The sequence below is a fragment of the Rhodamnia argentea genome, chromosome 1, assembly GCF_020921035.1.
Source record: "Rhodamnia argentea isolate NSW1041297 chromosome 1, ASM2092103v1, whole genome shotgun sequence".
NCBI classification, from domain to species: Eukaryota; Viridiplantae; Streptophyta; class Magnoliopsida; order Myrtales; family Myrtaceae; genus Rhodamnia; species Rhodamnia argentea.
In genome coordinates, this window is record NC_063150.1 from 21433937 (window position 1) to 21454073 (window position 20137).

At 39.2% G+C, this 20137-nt stretch overlaps 1 protein-coding gene and 1 long non-coding RNA gene across 2 annotated transcripts in view; both read left to right on the top strand.

The window, feature by feature from the left end:
* LOC125316666 overlaps window positions 1-4709 on the top strand; it is a 28108-nt gene extending 23399 nt beyond the window's left edge. The window contains exon 2 of the long non-coding RNA XR_007199766.1: window positions 4313-4709. This is a non-coding gene — a long non-coding RNA (uncharacterized LOC125316666). The remainder of the gene's footprint in view (window positions 1-4312) is intronic.
* Window positions 1-20137, top strand: part of LOC125314641 (putative disease resistance protein RGA4) — a 233081-nt gene that overhangs the window by 210438 nt on the left and 2506 nt on the right. The window lies entirely within an intron of this gene.

Genomic DNA, 20137 nt, shown 5'->3' on the forward strand with positions numbered 1-20137 from the left:
GTGGAGAAATTGCATATACCTCAATCTGAAAGGAATATGTATTCTGCCGTTCTTGTAGTGCCAGAGACATTTGACAATCGCAGTACTTATTTGTTTTGCTTTCATTATGTTCAGTTGCTTATATCCACAAAGATTTTACTATTGGTTTTTCCGCTTATGTATTTCATATGATCTCTGTATTGTAAGTGGATGCATGAATATATGGTCGAGTATAAATAGAGAATTGGTATTATGGTTTCTTCCCATGCTTTTTCTTCATTTTTTTCTTGTGGTTCATTGGCTGATTTAACTTCGGTTTATCATTTTTTTTTTCCTATGATTGACAAGTAGTATACCATTGCTGTAGCTGAAGATAACTCCAAAAAAGGACCTTTAAGATCTTCAATTAATGTAATGACAAACTTAAATTTGCTGAGATTAATGCTTTTTTGCGGATTTTGTTGCATCTTGTTGACAATCGTTTACCTCTTCTTAAGCTCTAATGCATGGAGCAGTAGTAAATTATAATGGTCCTTTTTGCTTCCGGAGTTTATACCGGGCGCAGTCTATGTGTGTCTGAAATAGAACTTTGGATATAAGGTTGAGTTGTATGTTTGATCTTATATCAACTTCTTCCTACCTTTTTTTTCAAGCACGATGGCGGTGTGTCAGATTCATATTGCAATATAGCATTTCTCTGAGAAAGCATAATATAGACTATCTGTCGAAGAGTTTTGGAGGATTGCCACCCCTGTTAAAATGATTCTCAATAAAAAGACCTCTTCAAAAGTCAATGAATAAGTTGTGAAGTAAATGCCTTATTTGCCTCTCCTATAACCTAGTAACGTATCCCTTTCCTTAATAATACTGCTGCAGGAATTGAATGGAATCCTTCAATCTCTTCTTCTCCTTGCTTTTGCTAACATGCATTCTTATCCCCAAGAGCAAAGAACCTGCGAGACCCCTCTATCACCTCCTCCAAGAGGCTCTCACAGAACCCATGGTCGATCACCCGGAAGAAACCCCATTTTTCGAGTGCTTTCCCGATATTCCGCACTGTCTCATCGTGACTGGTGGGGCCCGCATTCGCATGTCCTAGGTCCATCACTGGGATGTCCACATGATCCTCACTGCAGGCCACGCTGTCGGACGGCCGAACAAATATGCGGGGGACTTGGGAGATCCCGGCGTCCACGAGGCCTTTGACCCTGGATTTGGTCTTGTCGAATGCTCTCAATTCAATTGCTCTGTCATGTTTGGGACCCATGCCGGTGACCATTGTGTGTCCGTTAGTAGTGTTACTTGGTATTATCGATTTTGAGCGAGCTGGGTCTTGATGAAGTTCACATTACGTGGTTATATAGTAGTGATACTTGTATTATCCTTCGTTGTTGATATAGAGAAGAAACTACACACGAGGGACATGAAGGTTGTCAAAGAAATGAGTTTTCTTTTAAGTGAAAGTTGCCCCAAGAAGATATCAGACAAACACTCGGAGTTGGCAACATGAGAATTTCTTGTTTCTCGATTATGACAGCATTTATCGCCGGATCCTTGAAAGCACACGTTGACGATTCCTTCAAGAAGAATAGGGATGGAAGATGTTTTTCTGATTCCGTCACATGTCTAAATCTCGTGCATTCTAGTCTTCACATGAACCAAGGTGATTAATTAACCCATGTAAATAGCGAGAAAAGTGTAAAAAAAAAAATTTTAAAGCCATTGTATTGATGTTAATTAGTCCTACATTTTTTTTCTAGTGGTAATTCAATCTTAAATTTTGCATTGATACTAGTTCGGTTCTAAATCTTTTATTAGTGCTAATTCTGTCACAAACCTTTTGTATTTGTGCCAATTCGGTCTTGAACATTTTGTATTTGTGCCAATTGAGTCAATTCGATGAAATTTGGGTGGAAATTGCTGACGTGGATGTCGGTTGTCCTAAGTAGCATAACTGGTGCTAACGTGAATATTTTTTAATATTATTTAATTATCTTTAAATATTATGAATATTTTTTTCTTTTTGTCCTTCTTTTTCTTTTCACTCGCTCCTTTTTATTGGGGGTTGACAAGGGCCGACGACCCTTGCCGATCACTAGGCGAGGCTTGCGGGCCTTTCTTTGTGGCCGGGACCATCAATGAAAAAAATGCAAGAAAAGAAAAAGAAGAAAAAACCAAAAACTTATTAAAATTATTTAAAATTATTACAATAATATTAAAAAAAATATCCACATCAGCGTCGGCCGTACAACGGTCACTTAGGACAATCGATGTCCAAGTTAGCAATTTCCGGTCAAAATTGGTTGGATTGACTCAATTGGCACAAATGCAAAAATTTAGGACTGAATTGGATCAATGCAAAATGTTTAGTCTTGAATTGGCACCAATAAAAGGTTTAGGATGCACCAATAAAGGTTTTAGGACACACCAATGCAATAAGTTCATGATTTTTTTGACTGTTTTCCTGTTAATAGCTCATAAACATTTGCTTTGTCAATGGAGCATTAGATCTTGTAAAATGAAGCGTGATGAAAATACAGGGAGTTAATTGATTATATAAATGTATCAATTAAAAACCATAAGTAATTGATCGATTTCCTAACAAGAGAAACTCCAAATTTATTTCCATCGTTCCTTACAAAAGGGTTCTTTTTTTCACTTTTATGCAGAAACGTGATTGATGCACTTGATATTTGGAAGAGCTCACAACTTAATAACTAAATTACATGGTGACTAATTAAGGGTATAACAATGCCAAAACTGGAACCCTAAAATAAGAAAGATCATGCAACATGTTCTTGTTTGGGGACTTGATTGCATTTCTCGTGAGTTTCAGAATGGGATCCATGTTGGGCAGCAGAAAGTACCAGGACTCTTACTACGTCCAAGCACAGGCGACATGCCACATAAATTCTTAAAAGGTAAAAATCGATCAGATTAAGTTATCCAAAAACCGATCAACTCATCGTTAAGTAATTTCTTCACCTTCCCTTTCTTTTCTTGCTGACAGAAGTAGAACTGGTGTAAATCCTCCGGTGCAGTGAAATTTAACTTCAGTGTTTCTATTGAGATATACACGGTATAGATGATTCTTGGGTTTCCTTCCTCTTTTGCCACACGAATGGAGCGTTTCGTATGCATTCAAGGAAAGGGAAATGCTTTTTTGATAGCACTTCGAGAGATAGTACAATCTCAATCGTAGATCCACACACTATCTCTATGTATTTTGTATAAAGCACTCATTGATTGGAAAATCGTGTGGTTAGAATAAGCGACGGTACTATCGGACTATCACGCTAGCAGTTCTCTTCGAGGAAAATAGTCGAGCCAAAAGTTTGGATACTCTTATCTTCCGAAAAAATAAATTTATCTTATCCTGCTATAGAGGTCCAAATATAAAAACTCATTCTCAGCGACCATAGAGTAAGAATTCAACTTGGCTTAGGACAATCACAGAAATAGAAACCCCGTTAATGCGTACGTTTTCATGGTTATTAGATAAACGGATAATAGCGAAACTTGGAAAAGATAAAGTCCCTTGGGATGCAAATGTTTCGCGGAAAATCAATAAAAATGATCGTTCGTCCAATTTACATGAATGAATGGATGAAAAATATATTCTTGATCAACGAATAACAAATAAAGTTCGAGCTTTTCGGGTCTATCCTCTCTTTTCTCTTTTAGTCCCTCTGTTTGGGGACCCCAGGAGTCTTTCACACTGCATAAAATTTGCACATGCTCATCTTTTTATTTGTAAATTCCCTTTCCATTGGGCAGAATTCGATTTGGTCACGAGTTGCCGATTTTTCGTAGTCTACTTGTGTAGGGTTGGATCTATTTCGGATGTGGTCGCATTTTGCCACCTCTATATTCGGGGAGAGCAATTCGGATTTGGTATTTCTGTCATTCTAACCGTCAAGGGTGTAAATGAAGCCAATTGAGGGGTGGATTTAGCCAATTGGGCTTTAGCGCGAAGAAACAACTGACCCACGCTATTCTTTTTCTCTGTTGCAAGTTATGCCATTTCATCTTGGTGGATTAACTGAGCATGAAGTAACATGGAGATGCCGTTACCCTTGCTATTCATTCGTGCCTGAAGTTGATCGTGAGGCGCCACCAAATCGTCTCCAAACAACAGCATTCTCAAACTCTCCTCAACCCCTGCTTTTGCCTTTCGGAAATGGCGGAAGCAGTGCTCTTCAGCCTTGCCACTGACATACTGAAAAGCCTCGCCACCGAAATTGCTAAGCCTGCAGGCTCCTTTGTTTTTCGACAAATCAAGTTGCTCCGCGGTGCCAAGGACGATCTTCGAAGCCTTGAGCACACCGTTCAGGCCATCCGAGCTGTGCTTTTGGATGCCGAGAAGCAGCAATGGAACAAGGAGCAGGTCAAGCACTGGCTCAAGAGCCTCAAGGACGTGCTGTACGACGTCCAGGACTTGCTCGACGATGTCGCGACTGAAGATCTGAGGTGGGAGGTCACCCCTGGAAACAAGATGTCGAAATCGGTACGCATTTTCTTCTCTAAATCGAATCAGCTCGCACAGCGCCTCAAAGTGGCTAATAAGATTCAGGAACTTAGGAGGACACTGGATGAGATCGAAAACGATAGTAAGTTATTAAAATTAGAGCTGCATCCGGAGGAAACAATGGCCATCGGGAGAGGAAAGAAACCTGAACGTCCCTCACCTGATGAAAAAATAATCGGTAGGGAAGAGGACAAAAAGAAGATCAAGCAAGTCTGGTTGAGTTCCTCCTCTAACAAGAGCGTGTCATTTGTAGCCATCGTTGGTAAAGGTGGCCTTGGGAAAACTGCACTTGCGCGACTAGCGTACAACGATGGGGAGGTAGAAGAACATTTTGGGCTTAAGATGTGGGTGTGTGTATCTGATGTCTTTGATGTAAATTCCCTTATCAAAGAGCTACTTAAAAAGGCAAATGTCGACTGTCAAGGCCATGACGATGAAGACTTGCCAAGTCTTCTTCGTGAGACTCTAGGGGGGAAGAAATACTTGCTTGTTTTGGACGATTTGTGGAATGAAGATCGGCATGAATGGTCGAAGCTTGGAGATTGGCTAGAGAGTGGCTTACGGGGAAGCAAGATACTTGTAACTACTCGCAGCCACGAAGTTGCGAAGGTCACGAATGCGAAATCTGTTATCTATGATCTGCGCGGCTTATCTGAAGTTGAGTCGTGGAACTTATTTAAGAAAAATGCTTTTGAAGAGGGGGAAGAATCATTAGACTCGGAACAGGAGAAGATAGGTCGAGATTTAGTTAAAAAATGCGCCGGGGTTCCCCTTGCCGTTAGAACTATAGGAGGCCTTTTCTACAGCAAAAAGAAAGATGAATGGCTCCGTTACGAGGGGCGTGAACTTCTAGAAATACCAGAAATTGATGAGAAAGATGATGGAATAATGAAAGTCCTCAAGTCCAGTTACGCTCATCTCCCCTCACGCTTAAAACATTGTTTTGCATACTGCTCATTGTTTCTGAAAGATTATGTCTACGTTAAAGTGATGATGATACATCTTTGGGTGGCACAAGGCTTTATTGAGTTAAGCAGAGGGGAGGATAACCTTGAAGAGGTGGCTGACATGTACTTGATAGAGCTGTTGTGTAGGTAATTCCTCGATGTTGAAAGAAAAGGCGACGATGGCGAGGTCCTAACTTTCAAGATGCATGATCTCATGCACGATCTTGCCCAAAAAGTTGCTGGAGGAGAGTGCAAGATTGTTAATTTTAAAGGAGGACATAATGATAGAGGAATTCGACATGCGTCATTTACTTCAGAATTTTTCTTTGAAAAGAAAATGATGTTTGTGCTCGATCTATCCAAATTGCGGACGCTAATTTTCTTGAAAAGTGGATGGCGTGTACTCAACTTCGACAAAGTTTTTTCTGGGGGTAAACATTGTCGAGTGTTGCATTTAGACGATGCAATTATTCCTCTCCTTCCTTCCTCCTTTCAAAAGTTGAAGCACTTAAGGTATCTTGGTATTGTTGAAAACCAATCTATTCAGAGTTTGCCGAATTCAATCACGGATTTGCTGAATTTGCAGTTCCTTAAACTCATTGGATGTAGGTACCTTAAAACATTTCCAAGAGATTTGAGGAAATTGATCAACCTTCGTTACTTGTTCATTTATAATTGTGCGTCGGTGAGCCACCTACCATCCTTGAGTGAACTCCCTTCCCTAAGGACGTTGATTCTCCGTGGCTTGGATTCGTTGGAGTTCGTTCAACGGACAAGTGACGTGGGACAATCTAAGACTGCACGCACCTTCTTCCCATCTCTTGAGAGATTGGAACTAGTGGAATGCAGCGACCTGCGGGGATGGTGGGGAAGTAGGGAACTAATGAGAGCATATCAAAAGCATCACCGGTCATCCTTCCCAAAACTTCGGTCCGTGATAATATGGGAGTGTCCCCAGTTGAATTTCGTGCCACCATTCCCCCAGGTGGAGCACTTGACCATAAGGGACGCGAAAATGTTGGAAATAAAGCCCGATCCAAATTGCCCGTCGGAGGCTGCAGTGGGATCCACATTCACCCCTTTCTCTAAACTAAAGAGTCCGTCAAGGGTAGCGATGTGGAGTCCCCGATGCTCGAGACTCTGCTCCGATCGGCCAATAATCTCGAGCTCATGAGCCTCGATGGTTGCGACATAAGGAGCTTCTCTCGTGGCATGCGCCACCTTTCCTCGCTTCGGGAACTCCGCGTTATCGATTGTGAAGGACTCGATTTATTGTGCGAAGAAGACCAGCATGACACCCAATGGCCATTCCTCACGAACCTTCGTGTTCTTGAGATCTCATCTTCTCTGTATTTTGTGCAATTACCTGAGGGGATCCAACATGTCAAGACACTGCAATATCTCGAGATTTGTCAATATTGGGGATCGAGTTTGCCGGAATGGATTGGAAATCTCTCTCTGCTCGAAAAGCTTGTATTATTTAACTGTCAAAGTTTAGAGCATTTGCCATTTGAGATGCGCAACCTCACACACTTGAAGGAATTGAGAATCATTCGTTGTCCCATTACGGATAAGAATCGCCATGAGGAATGCCCACGGCTTGCCCACATTCCAGTCATTTTTTGGGAGGATTAAGTGGATGAATCTGACTATTAGCATAGCAGGTAGGTGAAAAGACTATCACCTATCGAGGGCCATGCGATTGATTCTAGTTATTGTCGTTGAGCGAGTTGGAGGCCGGCAAGAATTCCACTCTTTATCATAGCCGCACAAAGTGGAATTCGAAGCTGAACCAAACAGAAATGTTCCCGAAAGTGCAATTTTTCTCGTAGTGGATTAGTGTTGTGATTGTCATACAGAGTATTCGGCACGGTTTCATCTATTGATAACTTATTTCTTTCGATCTTAGATCGATATGTGTTGATCTTCCTCTCCCTCTATTTCGTGCTCTCTTTTGGTTCTGCTTTTGTCTAGAGAATGATCTTTGTTTTTGAGAGTTGTGTTGCTGCAAAATAAGTGTCGGTGACCGAGCAGTAAAAAAAGGCAATCCTATTCTGTGGTAGTTTTACATAGATGAACAGATGGGTTTACTTTTATCTTCAAATACATATATCAATAAGACCACCTTTATAAATTTACACGGTCTACAGCTTGAAATCGGGAAGTGCAGAAGCTCCATCTAGGCCTTTGGAAACGTAATAGGTAGTGTAGTTTGGAAGCGTAGTCTCCTTGCAGATTGATAGGTTGTCTGCTGATGTTAATTCCTTGATGGTTCCATACAGCCGTGGAGTGTCACCCAAGACGCACGCCATCGACACTCTCGGCCTCTCTTGTTTGCCATGACTCGGTGCTCGACACTCTTAAACCGGTTTTTTGTTGTGAGCTGTGAATGCAACAATTAGTGAAACATTCTCGGTCCTTCGGTTCTTAGGTCAGAAATGAATGAACACGGTTTCTACATACTAGTATGATTGCAATCTCAATGTTCATAGATACCAAAACTGCTCGGACAAAAAAAAAAAAAAAAGGATACCAAAATTGCAGAATAGCTAGAATCCACATTGACCGCTCCCATGAAAAACATTGCTTTCAACATACATCTGTTTCATTTAGACAGTTTTGAACCTGTCAAAGTGAGGCTAGCAGGATCTAGCAAAGGTAGAATCAAGTTTAGATGAGTCAAATAGCTACGTAGGATACTTATACCTGGTAGAGAGAACCTGAAATAAAGGCTGCGGCTTCGATCTCTTTCAAGAAAATCATCACCTAGTAAATCAAAAAAGCCCAAAGTGTTGTCTCTTTCTCCTTCAAGTTTACTACTACTGTACCAAAGTGAATATGATCTCTACCAGCCATTTGGGAACGGTAAACATGGATTCGTCTTACCAAAGAAAAGTACAGATTGGGAAGGCATAATGTCATATTGCTACGGGGAAGATGCCATGTTAATTTACTTCCTGAATTACGAAGAGCTCTTCAACTAGCTTAGCATATGAGAGAGTACATTAATAAAGGCGAGAAGAGGATTGCGGTGTGTCGACCAATCAAAACACGGTTTAAGAGAAGCTCGGAAATGAACGACGATCTCTGGCCGAAGCTACTTACCCGCAAAAGATCTCCGATGTTTATCACTAGTGCTCCAGGTGTTGGAGGAACGTCAATCCATTGGTTCTCATGAAGCACTTGAAGTCCTCCAATTTGATCTTGGAGGAGAATCGTGAGGAAGTCGTTGTCCGAATGCTTTGTCACACCCAAGGTCAACTCGGGCTAGCGGCATGGCGGATAGTAGTGGCACATGATCGAGTGTCCTTTCCACACTCCATCTCCTTCAAGCGATTTGGGTGGAGTCCTAGCGCTTCTGATGAGAGCTAAAACAGACGAGAACTCGGTCTCATCACATGCTTTGGGTACTCTATTAGCATTTCTCTGCGCAGATATTGCGATGCATGAGAGAATTGAACTAGAGCTGCCTTCAAAGTATGGTCGGACGGATTCCTAGAGAATACAACAAAGGGTACCGGCATTTGGTATCAACTCGGGTGCAAAAGTTTGGTATTGCTACCGCAAGAACTGTCGAGGGAGCATCCTTTTTTCCACCCAAAAAGGCTAGAACGAAAACCTCTGAGGTTCCCGTCGGTGAAAATGATCAATCATTGAGGATTACCTTACCGATTCATCTCATTGATAGCAACTAATGCAAGATTATATGCGCTATGACGGGTAGACATAATTTAGGCGAGAAACTTTGTACACATTCGGTAGTAGCAATTGCCTCAGCCAATTGAGCAAAGAACTAGGCACTTTCATTTCCTAGAGTGGTCAATACCTATTCTAGAGGAGAATTACCAAAACAAGTTCTCTACCTGTTGCAATTGTGCCTTTCAGTCGTAATTGTTTTTTTTTGTGAGCAATTGAGTCATAACCCTTTAGCATTTGTGCTAATTCAATCCATCCCGCAAATTTGACTTAAAATAGCCGACATGGACTCTAGCAGTCCTATGTGGCGTTACCAGCATTGATGGGAGTAATTTTTAATAGTATTTTAATATCTTTTCAGTCCAATGACTGCAAAATATACTATCCCTTCAATCAGCAGCGACCGAATTAAAAAGTCCCATGTTGTAGTTGTGTTCTCTTTTGGCCTCCATCTCCTGCTTGATTAATCTGCGCAACCCGTTGATCGCCTCCTCCAAGAGGATCTCGGGCATGGTTGATCACCAGGACCCGGAAGAAACCCCATTTTCCCAATGCTTGTGCAATATTCACAAGATTAGTAAGGACGGTAAACGTGCTTAAAGGGGGATTATTGTGTGATAATTGGTGGAATAGACTTCAACGATTACGTCACGTGTCTAAATTTGGTGCATCCTCATTTTTATACGAACAATAGGACATGTAGAGAGCTCATAAATGTTTGCTTAACTATTAAACATTGTATTTAATATAATGAAGCATGACCAAGTACAAAAAGAGATCAATTAGTTATTTAAATAAATCTATTGAAAACCATAAGTAATAAACGAATTTTCATTTTCTCACGAGAGAAAATCCAAATTTATTTCATTCATTACTTACTCGAGAGTTCTTTTTCCACCCAAAAACCAGAATAGCTCATGAATTAATAACTAATAATCCAAAAAAAAAATCATGTACACATATTTTACCGTTGAGAAAAGTACTACAAACACAATAATGCAATTAGTATTTAGATTAGCGAACTCTCCTGAGCAGCCCCATTTTGGATATCATGACTTCGAAATAAATACAAAATCTTCGTGAAAAATCCAACCGAAAAATTAGATAAAAATCATCGCAATGTCACAATACTCTTATTTTATGTAGTTTACACAAAACACCGAATCTCAAGAATATGTGCACTAACATGTTTGAAGCTACTTAGGGATGCATTACTTACAAATTTTCAATAAATTTTCGTCTGTTTAAATATCAAAAATATATAGTTTTGTTAAACTTGTATACTTTTTCCAAAATTCCAACTAAATTATAAACAAAACTATGTATAAACCCGCGCAAAGAACAAGAGTTAAACTAGTAGTTTAGTATTCATAACACCTCAAAATTAATTGTTAAGTATCTAATTTTATTGCTGGTAAATTCAGTGTTCAAATCACATTCGTCGCCAAGTTGCATCTGCCATCCCTATGCATGAATGGAAACTTAACCGGTACACATGGGGCCGTGTGATTCACATGTACGCATGAAGATTAATAAAGGATACCACATTTTTGTGTTTTGATATTCTTGAAGGAAAGTCAAGTGTAAATTTATCTTGCGAAAAATATTATGATTTGAAAATAATTATTTAAAAATGATCGATTGTATCGCTTACAAAGATTGATAAATAAAAATTATTTAAGTTATTCACGAAAATATTTAGTCGTAATTATTGTCAATAATGAAAATATTTTTTATTGATAGATTATTGCAGGTGATGTAATTAATTAGTTTTAAGAAAATATTTTGCAATCATTTATTTTCTACGAAATAAATGGAGAGACCAAATAAATGAAGATTAATTTGTTTCTTTCGTAAAAAATGAATGTTTTATAAAATATTTTTCAAAAAATAATCTCTTATATCCTTTAAAGTAGTTAATCAATAGAAAATATTTTGATTATCATCAATAATTTATGTCTAAATATGTTCATGGACGATGAAAATATTTTTCGTTCATTTATTTTTACAAGAAATATTAGAAATAACTTTTAGGAAAGTATTTTTTGACTCTCTTTTTTCGTGAAATGGAGCCTCAAATCACAAAATTGGATAAAGACCTTGGTTCTCGGTGCCTGCGGGTTGGATTGGACTCACTAGACCGACCAAAATAATTTTTTGCTTCTCTTGTGTTGAAACCCTAACTAGTATCGACACGGACACGCGATACAACACGACACAAAACACTAACACATCATTTCTCAAAAAATAAAGAATTTTGACATGTTGGGACATGTTGTATATTAAATACATTTTTATACATACGTGATAAATTATCATGTGTATATTAAAATATTAGTAGTGAGCTGCTACTGCTTCTTCTTCTTCTTCTTACGTAGAGATGTATGATTAGGTATTTTTTTTGGCTGACTTGGTATATTAATTTTGTGGTGGCTGGGTATATGACTTAAGTATATACAAATTTGATAAATTCATATTCTAATTTATTGAAAATACTTAAAATTGACCCGTGCATATCGAAATAGCACGTCGAGATATTGGACTTGCATGTTATTGGCATTTTTAGAGTACTCACCACATGTCGGTCTTATGTCGAAGAGTATCGGGCACGGCACGACAAGACACAACACGAAAGCCCTCGGAGAGTGTCGGTCCTTCCTAGTTGGAACCTCATTGGTCGACAATTAAAGGAGAAAATGTCATCATATGTGGCATTAGCTCCTGTCTCTGTTGTCAATGCTAGGACTACTTTAATGTTTTTTTACTAGTAAATCTGAGCAAAAAGGAGAGACTAAAGGGGAAAACAATTTTGGACAAGACTCAAGAGGAGACAGGGAAAGGAACTCCTCGGTATGGTGGAAGGATCTCTCCATAAGTTCTCTTCATCTTCCCTCTCTTTAGGGAAGAAAAACATTTAGAGAGAACTTAAGGGCTTCAACAAGTGAAGGTAGACACACGGTCGGTTTCAGCTAACGACGGTTGGGTAGGCGGATATAGTATTCTCCCGTGCCTGAAGTCACAAAGGGAAAAGCTTCAGCTTCCTATTAGATGGACCCGTGCTTTACACAATGTCTAAATAACCGAGTTGTTCATATAGTACCACTAGTTACTTAGAGATTGTGCGAAGAGTGTCAATGTTTCCTAATTGCAACCTCGATGGTCAGCAATTAAAGGGAAAACGTCATCCAATAACATTAGTTCCTATCTCCGTTATCGGTTCTTTGAGTAATCCAATATTATTTTACTAGTAAATCCAAGGAAAAAGGAGAGATTAAGGGGGGAAACGGTTCATGAAGGACCTTTTCAAGCAAAATCCAATTAATCCTATGGAAGAATTTTCTCTTTACGAATTGAAATAATCTTATTCCTAATTCGTCTTTTTGCCATGTTTGTTAAGAAAAAAATTGACTTGCTCTTTGACTGCAGATATCTCCCTAGTTTTAAACTTTGATTGATCCGAATATCGTTATGTCGGGAAATAGGGCCTAAAAAACTTATAAGAATAATAAATATTTTCATTGTCATCTATAGATTTTTCGGTCATCTTACATTGTTCGCGCATTTCTTGATAAGGTTTATTTACTTATTGGTCCTTCCAGAGTACCGATAGTATTCATGGAACTGTAATCTCATTGATTAGGGGTGTGCATGGTCCAGGGCGGTCCAGTCCCAGTTCGGTCAGTGGGACCACAAACACCAGCTATTTAAAGAAATCTAACTCTTAGATCTATACTAATAACTTCAAATCTCAACCATCCAACCTAATAAAATATATAGATGAGTATTTATAATCCTAAAATAATGAAATGGACTAAATTAGGAAGAAAAACATCTAAAACAACAAAAACAGGATTATGCTTCTGCATCGTTCTCCTCAAGTTGAAAAGAATCGAGTTCAAAGTGGGATTATACTTATATTTCACTGAATCCAAGTGCAAACAAAACAATGGGTTTGCATAATATAGTTAAGACAAAACACAGATTAAGTCAAGACAAAACATGATTAAAGGCTGCATATCGACAAAAGGCGAGAGGAGTGACAAAGCGGACAAGCGAGAAGCGATATTGTGAAAGGAGCGAGCGGGGAGGCGAAGGGGAGAGGAGCGAGCGTCGAGCAGAGCTGCATTGCAAACGCGAGACGAGAGAAGTGAGTGTCGAGCCAAAGATAGAAAATTTAGGTTATCTAATTCTTCAAAAATTTCTAATTTTGTTTCTAATTGTATATATTATATATATTCTAAGCGGTCCGATCCGGTTCTAATTGTATATTTTATATATATTCTAAGCGGTCCGATCCGGTCCCATCCACCAAGGAAGCGGGACCGGACCACCCAATCACCAGTCCCATTTATTAAGATTGAGGACCGGACCGCCCCCTCAAAGACCGGACCAACTCGATTGATCGGGTTTGGTTCGGTTTGCTCATTCCTATGATTGATGTTTTTATACATGATTGGTCGGCCATTTCTTAAGTTGAGAATTACAAGATATCGAAAAGAGAAATATTGATTGTGGTGTCTATTTCGATAGGCTAATAAGTGATGCATGGACCTATTTATAGGTTCTATAGGATGACTATTATGGTAATAATAGCAATTTTAATCAATTAGAGACATGCATAATCCCGATAGATGTGGAGAATCAAGTAAATATCATAACATCACTAATATCTTATTTGGCAAGTAGCTTATTTTTTTTTAATCTTTTTCTGGACTGTGGCAAGTGGCTTAATTGCATACCCAAGTTATGGAATCTCATTTAATGCTTTGTTACTGCGCTTTCATTTTCTTCAAATTTTGATTCCTTTCCTTGTTTGAGTTCAGCAGTCTTGAGTAACAATATAAAATTACCACATGGCATAGAAAATCTGGTGCATACAAATAGACAGTACAAGAGAGAAAGAGCTCACGGAAAAACAAGCAAGATGGAGAAATTCAGTGGAAAGTGGGTGTGCATGATCTTCATGTTTTGTTCTAGCTTTAGGCTTGACTTGTCGTCCAGTGATTGGGGGAAGAACGCTTGTTGCTACGAACCAAGTGAGAGATGAAGGGACAACTTTCCATCATCGCATGTTGGAGGAGGAACATCGTTGTTGAGGCTGGAAAATATGCGACCCCCATCGGATTTCAAGTGTTGAGTCCACCGTTATTGAGAATCCCCAGTGAATAACTTGTATCTTTGTTAATGATGTATGCAGAAAGCATAAATAAATTATGCAGTGTTTGATGGTGCTTTAGTTTTTCTCCTTTGGCGAATGTAGTTCTACCCCTTTTGAGACGGAGGATATCTGATTGGCTATCGCAATAATTGGTGATTAATTTTTCCTGACAGGCTGACACTATATGTCGATATGTGTTTGCCCATTGATTAGACGAGAAGAACCTTTCTGATCTCACCCCGCCGAGAAAATATTGCATATGCCGGCCCCTCCACGATCGTGCATGGCTCTATGACCATTGCTCTCTTTCTCTCTTCAATTATACAGCACTCTCTCTCCTCTTTTGCGCGTCTTTAAGACAAAGAACGAAGCCACTCTCTCTCTCTTCTTCTTCTTCTTTTTGTGCAAGTTACTTTCCCTCTCTCGCTCCCAAGAGCCTCGCCGGTCGTACCTCGAGCTGCCTCCGCCTCTGTTGTCACGGGGAGTATTAGAATTGAACTAAAACCTGAATTGAATCGAACCAGAAGTTTGTGCATTTTCGGGTGCATTTGTTTTGCGAAAAATGAGTGATTTGAAAAATATTCTCCAAAAAGTAATCACTTATATCTCTTACAAAAATAAACAAATAGAAAATTTTATCATTGTCTATGAAAATAGTCGGGCACAGAATGTTATCAATGGCGAAAATATTTTTCGAAATGCGAAACAAACGCATCCTCGGTTCGGTTCGATTTTCAGTTCAATTAATAATCAAAGAATTTGGATAATTTAACAAATCGGTTCAGTTCAAATAACGGATTTTAATTTGTCTCTCTCTTCCTTTCGTGCATGCTCACTCTCCTCTCTCACTGTTCACTTCTCATCGGAGCCGTGGACGGCTCCCCTTCTTCTTCTCTCTCCCTCTTTTCATCTTTGTGCTCTCTCTCACCGGATGAGAGCAGTGGACGGCTTGGCTTCTCTCTCCCCCTTTTCATCTTTGCGTCTCTCTCATCTTCTACCCAATCCTTTCTGTTTTGGTCGCATCTCGTGATAGAACAAAACTCCACACTTTCAATCCGTGGATATTCTGTTGAATGGTGGCAGAAGAGATCGGCTTCAGCCATGGATGAGTTCCGACCAAATCCAGTCCCTTGGCAGTAAATGTGGAAGTGAGGCACCGGACAAAGGAGACGGCCAAGCTGGAGAGATGCAATGCCGGCGAATCCTGTGGCAATGACAGAATGAAGCACCGAGGTTGGGCTCCTGGTGGCCGACAAAGGAAAGGCTCGCTTTCTTCTTAACCATCATTAACATTGTTTGGAGAAATCGAATCAACGTACACACAACAAAGCACTAGAGATCTCAAACAAAAGAAAATAAAGAAAAAAAATAAAAATAAAAATCAGAAAATCAAACTGAAAACTAAACCAAACCAAATTGAGTTTTTTAATTCAACTTGGTTCAAGACGAGTTTTGATACGGTTCAAGCATATAAAATTAAAATGAACCGAACCATCGACACCCTAGTTGTCGCCTAAAAAAGCCACTCCCTCTTTGTCGCTCCCAAGAGCCCTTGTCGATGGCCTCCCAAGCTTAGATCCGATTGCCTCCACTACCTCACCTCCGGGAGCCACTCCCTCTCTTTCACACTACCGGGAGCCCTCGCCGATAGCCTCCCGAGCTCAAATATGCCGCCTCCGCCACATCGTCTCTATCTCCGGCCTGAACTGAAAATGGGAATTCTTGGAAATTGATTTGAAATAAGAGTTGATTCTTTCATTAAAAAATTATATCTTTCATATTTTGGAATGACTGGAGAAGGGTTTTTCGATAAATGAAAGGAGGACAGAATGAGGAAAGGAAAGTGGGTGAGTTACAATTTTTACAACTGTCTTAAGAGCTGTTTGAAGCGATATGGTTCATGCCCTTAGAGGTGTTGGCTCCATCCGCCTCTTGCGAGGGGCCAGCCAAAGTCAACTGTCGAGGAAGAGCCTGTTTTTTTTTTTATACTAAAAAAAGGGAAATTTGCACCTTTGAGGTTTTCGTTGGTGAAAATGATCAATAGTTGAGGATCATCTTACTGATTCGTCTCATTGATTGAGACTCGATGCAAGCTTATATGCTATGACATGTGCAACGAAACTTATACAAGAAATATCATACACATTCAGCTTACTTTAGGCGATCGAACAAAGAACCGGGCACTTTCATTTCTTAGAGTGTTCAATTCCTATTCCGGCCGATTCGATTGAAAAGTAGGCGAATAACTCGAGTTCCATACATTGTATTTAATATAACGAAGCATGATGAAAAATATAAAGAAATTAATTATTTGCCTAAAATATATTTACTGAAAACCATGAGTAACTAACCTTGAGAAAAGTACTAAAACCGAAATAATCCAATTAGTACTTAGGTTTGCATACTCTCTTGAGCAGCCCTATATTGGATATTTTGACATCCAAATAAATACATACTCTTCGTAAAATCCAACCGCAACATTTAATTAAAATAATTGCAATGTCGCGATACTTCTATGTTATGTGGTTGACAAAAAAAAAAACCTCTCAAATCATAATACTATGTACATTGACATATTTGAAGCTACTTAGAGATTTATTAGTTATTTCATTTTATTTTATTCCAAACATTTTTGTTAACACAAAAAGTCCCAAACCCGTACCCATGTAACCTACTTACTCAAACTTATATCAATGTGGCACATAAATTCCAAATGTATAGGCATATGACATATTTACATCTAATTAAATTTTGAGATAAATTTGTCACACGAGATGCAAGTTTAAGGTTTCGGTGTCATAAAAAAAAATTGAAATAAAGGTGTGGTACTAATATTTGGAGTAAATGTGTTTTATAGGTACAAACTTGAAATTTTTCGTGTCACTCAGAAATTCACGGAGCTAATGAAATCTCTCTTATGCATTTTTGTGCAAGTTTTAATACATAAACAAATGAAACAAAAATCTACGATTTAAACATATAAATGACACAAAGAAGGTAGGGGTGACTATTCTCAATTCTTTTTCCCAAAACAGTGTCGTTTTCAGTTAAAAAGTGGTACACCCTCCTTTAATCTAGAAAATCAGACGCCCTCCATTCTCATCAACTTTGGGATTGCTATGTGCATTATTGATAGGCCACTCCTGTGGAGGTTGATTGAAGTGAAGTCCCAACAACTCACTGCATGATTTCGCCCACTTAAACAAAATAGACTTGGTTAATTGACCTTGACTTAGAAAAGTGTTGAGCCGTTGGCTTTCCTTTTCACTTCAAGAAGTCTTCCTCTGCGCTTGCTTAGTCGTTGCGTTTTACGCGTAATCCGGTGGCAATTCTGTCTTGGTGCGGCATGGAGTCGTCCGACATGATCTGATTTTACTATGATTCATTCACCAGCAGGCAGCAACTAACGTTTATGTTGATGTCCTCTTTGGCCACGCCCACGACATTATTAATGTAGCTAAAATCAGACGGGGAAAAAGAAAGAAAAGACCGTAATAGCTAGGGGTGAGTAATCAGACCGCTCAAATCGGGACCGCATCCCCAAATGAAATCCCCATCCCGATCTTGTCTCAACTGGTTCCTGGGCCGTTTTTTACCCGAAGGGAGATCGTTTCTGCTTGAATCCCATGTGCATTTTGAAAACAATCTTGCAAAAAATTCTCGGCTTTGTCTTGAAAGACTTGTTTCAAGAAATGAACTCCAAATTTTTTTATGTCCAGCTTCTATATTTGTTGGACTAGGACCATCCAGGAATGGTGTTTTTTTTTTTTTTGCATGTATCCAATCCAATGGAACCTCCCGGGAATCGGACTAGACCGGTGATTCGGAAAATTGAGAACTGGGACCACCGGTCCAGTTCTCGATTTTTGAGGGGAACCGGACCAGATCGGGAACCAATCACCCCTAGTAATAGCTACGTTTCCACTATAATTAAATCACTACTATACTGGTCTCTAGACCCGTGCTATGCATGTGAAAAGGACATGTGGAGTAAATTACAGGAAATAATATTTTTAGAAGTATGCTTGACCATTATGAGAATAAGAAATTTTCGTAATATGAAAACAAGAGAATTATGCATCTCTTCAAATAAATGGGAAATCCGATCAAAACAAAAAATAAATGGGAAAAATTTTAGTTCGATTAAAGTGGGAAAAAAAAATGAAAACTTTTTCAAAAGAACGAGAAGATAAATGTCGATCATGGAGAGTGCCACATGTCAGTCATACATCGAAAATGCTTTAGTGTACCACTTTACATCTATCGAATAAGATAGATTTACTCTAATTTAGATCGTTAATGAGATATATTTGAATTTATAAGCTTAACTCTAAGCTCTAACTATGATTTCTTTCTTTACAAAGTATGCCGGATCGACACATGTCCCTGAACTGCCACCAAAAAAGTGTCGTGATTTCTATTCAAACTGGGGCGACTTGCTTTGCGAAACTTCACGACCATCTTCCAAGAATTTTACAGCGTCGGGACCCTCGCATCTTTCAACCCCCACCAAGCATTTTGTTCTCCGAAAAGCACAATGCAAAATGGGGGTTGCTCCTCCCCTCTATTTAAAAAAAAAAAGTTGAAATCAATTACTTATGCCATTAAAAGTACTCACTCTTCCAAAGAACGAAAGAAAAGTTGCTTAACATGTACGGAATTAGATCTTTTTCTTTCATTAATATATGCACAAGGAACAGAATGTCGCCACTTTAATTTTGATATAATGCAACGAGAAGTTCAATTTAACATAGCCTCCAAGCCCAAGCAGGATTTGATTATTTCCATTTCTTTTTCTCGGGACACTGTCATTTTCAGTTCGGCAAATTAAATTGGCTTTGCAACTTCAAAATCCATTTCCTACTAGAGTAAGAGTGAGTACTTCATCATCGACCGACAATAATTTTCTTTAGCTACTAATCTAATCCTTCTAAACACTAACCATGTTCGCAATTGCCTCTATCTATAAGTAATAGAGGATCATTAGATGTAACTTACCCATCGACAACATGTGAATTTAGTTTTGTGCATCATATCCATATTCTCATTCACTTTGTGCATAACCGAGGAATATGAACTTTCTTGTCCTTCCATCGAACTTGCCATCACTCGCTTGAATAAAAAATGAGCTATCAAATATTTTGATAATAGGATAATCAACAAAGTTACATGACCAGACATCTTCTGGAATTCGGTATCCGATCGCGATCGAAAGGAATCCGATCATCCGATAGCTTGTCGTACCAAGTGCATCTACTAGGAATTCCTAATCTATATCCGTATTAGAGAGCATTTTATCAGCAATCTCTTTTGACCTTCTGGTCATCGACTCTAGGATTTACTTAAAACAGTTTTTTTTTAAATACTTTTTTCACGTTCAGATGAAAATGAAAACAAAAAGCTCGAAAATTATCTCTAAACATACAGGAGGGCAACCTGCCCCTTTTTTTTTATTTATTATTATTAATGGTCGAACAGGGCAACTTGCTTTACTTTACCCATAGGCTTTTGGTCTTTCCTCTTTCTTTCTTCATGCCCTTTTTTTTTGGACCCCATGTCACAACTCCTCCCTAGTCCCACATTGCCTAGGAGGAGGTCTTGGGAAGGCTTGCAAGTCCTTTTCCGAGGGTTGTATGGGCGATGCTCGGAGGAACAAAACCGTGAGGACTGTGTGTCCAAAGCGGACAATATCTTGCAGAGTGGCGCAGCGGAAGCGCGTGGGGCATAAGGCCGTTACGGTTGGTATGGCATAGTGGAAGCGCGTGGGGCCCAAGGCCGTTACGGTTGGTATCAGAGCCGACTTCCGACAGCATGTGTGGACTGCAGTGG